Source organism: Brachycentrus maculatus, unplaced genomic scaffold (assembly GCF_059751285.1).
Source record: "Brachycentrus maculatus isolate JH-2025_06_01 unplaced genomic scaffold, ASM5975128v1 h1tg000566l, whole genome shotgun sequence".
Classification (NCBI taxonomy): Eukaryota; Metazoa; Arthropoda; class Insecta; order Trichoptera; family Brachycentridae; genus Brachycentrus; species Brachycentrus maculatus.
The window spans coordinates 696,888-703,518 of record NW_028281308.1 but is presented as its reverse complement, the minus strand read 5'-3'; the positions used below and the strand labels follow the sequence as shown (position 1 = coordinate 703,518).

The 6,631-nt window shown below is 34.3% G+C and overlaps 1 protein-coding gene across 1 annotated transcript in view; it reads right to left on the bottom strand.

Annotated features, from left to right (window-relative positions):
• Positions 1 to 6,631, bottom strand: part of LOC148301407 (low density lipoprotein receptor adapter protein 1-like) — a 291,630-nt gene that overhangs the window by 211,127 nt on the left and 73,872 nt on the right. The window lies entirely within an intron of this gene.

Sequence of the window (6,631 nt, the reverse complement as noted above, 5' to 3'; positions counted from 1 at the left end):
ATATATATATATATATATATATATATATATATATATATATATATATATATATATATATATATATATATATATATATATATATATATAAGGTCTTCAAAAGTTGTACGCGGCGGACACCGCGCTTTGGACTGTGACAATTTGAAATCAATGGCATTTAAAAAAATATTTCAATGGATTTTTCTCACGATGTTGGCTTATCGGCTATTAACATGAAAAATCACAAGACTATCGGTAACGTTCATATTGAAATCTGTAGGGGACTAAGGGAGATATGAAGGTTTAAACTTTACATGTTTTAATACAACTAAAAACGGACACCGCTATATGTCATAAAATTTTACGTCATCGGGTGTGTTATGGGGCGTATCCCTTTATGTATCTGCTTCGTAGAGCCGTAATAGCAGTTGTGATGATTCGTTTCTGTGACGTCATTCGTTACCGACCTACGAAAACAATGTTTTAACGAAGGCGATTTTGCAAATAAAAATGACGAATGAAAATATTCTAAACAAAATATTGAACGCAAAGACAAGAGTGGTGTGGCGTTCGATTCTCTCTGCCTACCCCCGCGGAGAAGCGGCGCGACGGCCAGTTTCTCTTCAAATTCTCACAGTTTCAAAGTCGGGCGTGCCCATTATCGGAATACTCACTTGTGTCGTCTTTCTCTGTAATTCGATCAATTTTATTTGTATTTTAAAACATTGTCAAATTCGGGCAATGTCAATATTGAATTTATTATTGAATTGTGAAACAATTTTTTTTTAAATATCTAGAAACATGTGTTCCTCCTTATGTGTTATTTTTTTTAAATAATTAAAATAATATTTTATCATTTAAAAACAAAATGTGTACGGATATGTATGTGTATGTATACATATCGCTCACTCCTTTCAAGAACGTCATAAATCAAAAATCGTCAATTTTCAGTTGTACATGTTTTCGGAATGCCCAGAAAATGTACTATATCCCAGCAAAAGTGGCATATTTTTTACTTAATATTTACCCGCTACAGGGCAGAAAGTATTGTTTTTGCATTTTGAAGAAAAGGTATTGTTTAATTATTTTTTTAAATATACTAAATATTTTTCAAATGGAGAAAAAACCTTCAGGTTTTACCTAAAAAGATCTGTTACACAGTAAAAAGTTCGATACGTGGATTGATATTTATTTTTGATATATTGTATTATATTTTAAAACTTTAAAAACGTTCTCCTGAGAAATCAAGTTTTTTGATTTATGACGTTCTTGGAAGGAGTGAGCGATATGTATAATTATACAGTATCGAACAGATTAATTGAAACATTACTTTTTTTGTCGTATTTTCGTAAAAAGTTTTGTAAAATCTTTAATTTATTAGTTATATCACAAATTAATATTTAATATGATCTCATTTGGGCTGAATCAATGATTTAACTCTTCTTGGCATTATTATATAAGGTTTTGGCACGTGCATGCCATTTTTTCGTCTCGAAACCATACCTGAATTATGGACAAAATGAGCTGTTCCACCGTAGTGCAATCAATTTCCGAGAGCCGATTCTCACAGATTGCCGATAGATTTTCAATTACGTTTATGTCTGGCAAAATTCTAGACCAGTCCATTGTTTAACACAGTTCATTGTTTTTGTGTGAAAAATTTCATAATTTTTTTGGATTTGTGGCAGGGGGCTAAATTCGCTGAAATATCCCGTTACCATTTGACCTCCGGTTTTTGTATCCCTGGTAGTATCTTTTCCAGTAGAATTGGGTGGCACTTCTCGCTCATCTCAGTCTCTGACACAAGCGGCCTTGTTCCGTAATACGAGGAACACTTACAAAAACTTTTTTTTTTAAAGGGTGATGAGAAGGCGAAAAATAGTTTTGTTGCAATCAATCTGTTTGATACTGGATATATCGCTCACTCCTTTCAAGAACGTCATAAATCAAAAATCGTCAATTTTCAGTTGAACATATTTTCGGAATACCCAGAAAATGTACTATATCCCAGAAAAAGAGGCATATTTTTAACTTAATATTTCCCCGTTACATGGCAGAAAGTGTTGTTTTTGCATTTTGAAGAAAAGGTATTGTTTAATTATTTTTTGAAATAAACTAAATATTTTTCAAATGTAGAAAAAATCTTCAGGTTTTACCTAAAAAGATCTGTTGCGTAGTAAAAAGTTCAATAAGTGGCTAGATATTTATTTTTAAAACATTGTATTATATTTTTAAACTTTAAAAACGGTCTCCTGAAAAATCAAGTATTTTGATTTATGACGTTCTTGAAAGGAGTGGGCGATATCATATGTATGTATAAAATAATTGATAAATTTTTTTTAATGTCATGAGCACAATTTTAAACGTTTTTTTAAACATATTTTTCAATGTATCAATTATGTTTTAAGTTTTAATTACGAAAGTAAGTATTCAGTCTTAGTGAAAAATGGTTGTAACATGTAGCCCGTAATGATCTTAGATTACGCTTTATTTTTTATATATAATTTTGTTACAAACACAAGGTGTTTATAAATTTCTAGATTAGAAAGAATAAATTGATCTTTGACTTCGAGATTTTGTCAATATCTTGACAGAGACAAAGAAGCCTATTAAGATGGGAATACGGACGCCCGGGTATTTACGGCGCCTACGGCCAATGGCGTGCATCCTATATGGGCAGTAAAGCAGTGCCTATGCACTAATGTGTAAAGGCAACTAGGCGTAACTCGAGATGCGGCTGTTTGGCGTAACACGGCCCAAAGCATTCTTATAACTGGCCTCTGTCATATACAATCACAGATTTCGTTCCATCTCTTTCCTTCACCGAGATATTCATTATCCAAATAGCCGCAAAATTGTATTAATTTGATACGCGTGTTGGCAAATAGCATTATTTTAAGTTGACATAAAATCGTTTATCTCAAAACTACTGTTTTTAACTTGCGGCTATTTGCCTTTGCACACTAGCCCAACCCCAGTGCCTACTCTGATTGAAAAATCTGTGCACGCCACTGCCTGCGGCTTGCCGTTGGCCGTTTGAATTTCCCCATTTATACGCCGTGTGGCGATCGCCATTCCGCCAATGATTGCCAAGAAATTAGAAAAATTATATTCACGCTGGAAATTATTGAAATTTGAAAGGAATAAGTAGGTTAGCAACTTTACCATTTCGATAGACTTCTTCGTCTATGTTGAGAGCTTGATGAAAATCTTGATTTGTGAACAAAATTTGGATACTCAAAATATTATAATGACCCCTGTAAAAAAATGTAATAAATAATAGATCAATGTATAATCCTTGTTAGAGCAACTACTTGTCAAATTGTATCTGTGTATCGTAATTTCACACGACCGTGGTCCTGAGTCTCAAATATGGTCCAAAACCTTGACTGGTCTATAGTCTCAGCTATGGTCCTATATCTTGACTGTGGTCCAAAACCTTGACTGGTCTATAGTCTCAGCTATGGTCCTATATCTTGACTGTGGTCCAAAACCTTGACTGGTCTATAGTCTCAGCTATGGTCCTATATCTCGACTATGGTCCAAAACCTTGACTGGTCTATAGTCTCGACAATGGTCCTATAGCTCGACTATGGTCCAAAATCTTGACTGGTCTATAGTCTTGACTATGGTCCTATAGCTCGACTATGGTCCTATACCTCGACTATGGTCCAAAACCTTGACTGGTCTATAGTCTCGACTATGGTCCAAAACCTTGACTGGTCCGTAGTCTCAGCTTTGGTCCTATATCTTCACCATGGTCCCAAACCTTGACTGCTAAAATCCATAGGATTATATAAGATATAGATCTTGACTGTGGTCCAAAACCTTGACTGGTCTATAGTCTCAGCTATGGTCCTATACCTCGACTATAGTCCAAAAAGCCACACGAGTGACATCTGGCAAGCCGTCAAGCTATTAATTGGGAGACAACGCTTATTTTTAAAGTTATTTTTGGACACAGTTGTGTGAGATTACCAAGCAAAAGATGGAATTGTTTTGTTTTTTAATGTGTAAAAAGGATTTATTCTAAACTGCAATTCATGTTTAATGAAAATTTCATTGAATTTATTGTACTACGATGTTATGTATGTCTATTTTTTTTTTCTATACTAATTTCAACCGATTGGTCCCGAATTTCTAGTTCAGGTCACCGTTTTGAATCCGTCTCAATTTATTTATCTACTCTCGAATATCGCACGTTTATAAAACCTGAACTTGAAAGGCGGTCACAAATATAAGCATGAAACACTCGCACTAGACCAGTTTATATAATATATATAAAACCCTTATCCGCACCCAAATGGTGCATAGGGCACTGTGTCATATAAACGCAGTGTTATCTTGATCGTTTATACATGAAGGAAAGGTGATCAGCCCTCCGCTTGAAAGGCGGTCACAAATATAAGCATGAAACACTTGCACTAGACCAGTTTATATTATATATATATATATATATATATATATATATATATATATATATATATATATATATATATATATATATATATATATATATAAAACCCTTATCCGCACCCAAATGGTGCATAGGGCACTGTGTCATATAAACGCAGCGTTATCTTGATCGTTTATACATGAAGGAAAGGTGATCAGCCCTCCGCTTCAGGTACCAGTCCATGGTAATTATGAATAAATATTACAGTGAAAAAATCACTAATATTTATTTTACCCCCCTTGGGAATCGAACCCGGGACCTCCAGAACGGTAGCCGAGCGTGCTGACCATTACACTACGGAGGCGGACAACCAGTAGACCAGTTTAGAGTTTATTAACTCTTACCACTCTGTAGGCCAGGCATTCTGGCCCGTATGATTCTAGTAGGCAGCTCCGTGGGCCACAATGTCTGGCCCGGCGCGGGTGTAACTCTTATCACTGATTCCTCTATCGCCCGAGTATTTTCTACCAAAAAAATATTTCAGATAAATACAGTTAATCTTAATTAACACGGTCATACGAATTGCCGGACAGGGTGTCCCAAAATTAGGGAACAAAAATATTTATTATGATTGGTAGAAAAACGTCACATTTTTTTGATCAGAGTAGCCGGTCAGTTGTGAGAAAAAATGGTCAGAGTGGAAAGGGTTAACCTTATATCTCTAAAATTAGCCGTCATATTTAGGTAAAGTAAAAAGCAATGTCAAAAATTTATGTATTTTAATTTTTAAATCAAACACAGATTTCAACAGTCTACAAAGTTGTATTTTATTGTTGAAAAACACATAACTAGGCGAAACAATTGTCACAATATCAATTTTTAAGTTTGTTTTTAACAATAAAATTCTAACCCTTATCCGCACCCAATGGTGCATAGGGCACTGCATCGTGTTATCTTGATCGTTAACACATGAAGGAAAGGCGATCAGCGCTTCAGGTACCAGTCCAGGGTAATATTGAATATTAATTAAAAAAATACTTAATAAATATAACTATTTCTTAAAATCCACTGTGACACGTGTTTTGATGCATTCCGCAGCATTTTCGAACACCGTATACGGTGCGGAATGCATCGAAACACGTGTCACAGTAGATTTTTAAGAAATAGTTGTATTTACTAAGTAAAATTATTTATTAAAAATCGATAGGTTTTACCACAAAGTGACTGCCGAATCAATTGATATTGAATAAATATTAGAGTGAAAAAATGCTTATATTTATTTGATCCCCCCTGGGAATCGAACCCCGGACCTCCAGTACGGTAGCCGAGTGTGCTGACCATTACACCACGGAGGCGGACAACAAAATACAAACTCATAAAAGTCTCTTTGTTTGATTTGACAATTAATACAAGACAAATGTTTGTGACCCGAGAACATCTACGGTTCTCAAAACTAATGTTTGCGTTAATGACCTCATAAGTTGTGTCATGCGAGTGTTTAATTCATATTGAAATCGGAGCCAATTCCAAATCAACAAACAGAAAATTAAAATTGGTTCCCTGACCTAGAAATTTTATTTGTAAGAGGAATTTTTAAATGTTTTTTTAACGCGGTACAGTAAAGCCTCGGTATGACGGACCCTGTATTTGACTATGTTCGGTTATAACGGACGAAAAATCCGAGTAGACGAAGATGACTTGTTTCGGGTGAAAAAGTCGCATGGCCTCTCGGCTCCTGCGATCTTCGTTTGTTTGTCATGTCGTGGTTTTACTGTATTTCTTTTTTAAATATTTAGTGATCACGTGATAAACCATGTAATATTTATATATACATAATATAATATGTATAATTATTCTAAGTGTTGTGCTGATATATCGCTCACTCCTTTCAAGAACGTCATAAATCAAAAATCGTCAATTTTCAGTTGTGCACGTTTTCGGAATGCCCAGAAAATTTACTATATCCCAGCAAAAGCGGCATATTTTTAACTTAATATTTACCCGCTACAGGGCGGAAAGTGTTGTTTTTTCATTTTGAAGAAAATGTATTGTTTAATTATTTTTTTCAATAAACTAAATATTTTTCAAAAGGAGAAAAAAACTTCAGATTTTACCTAAAAAGATCTGTTGCACAGTAAAAAGTTCAGTAAGTGGCTTGATATATATTTTTAATACATTGTATTATATTTTTAAACTTAAAAAACGTTCTCCTGAAAAATCAAGTATTTTGATTTATGACGTTCTTGAAAGGAGTGAGCG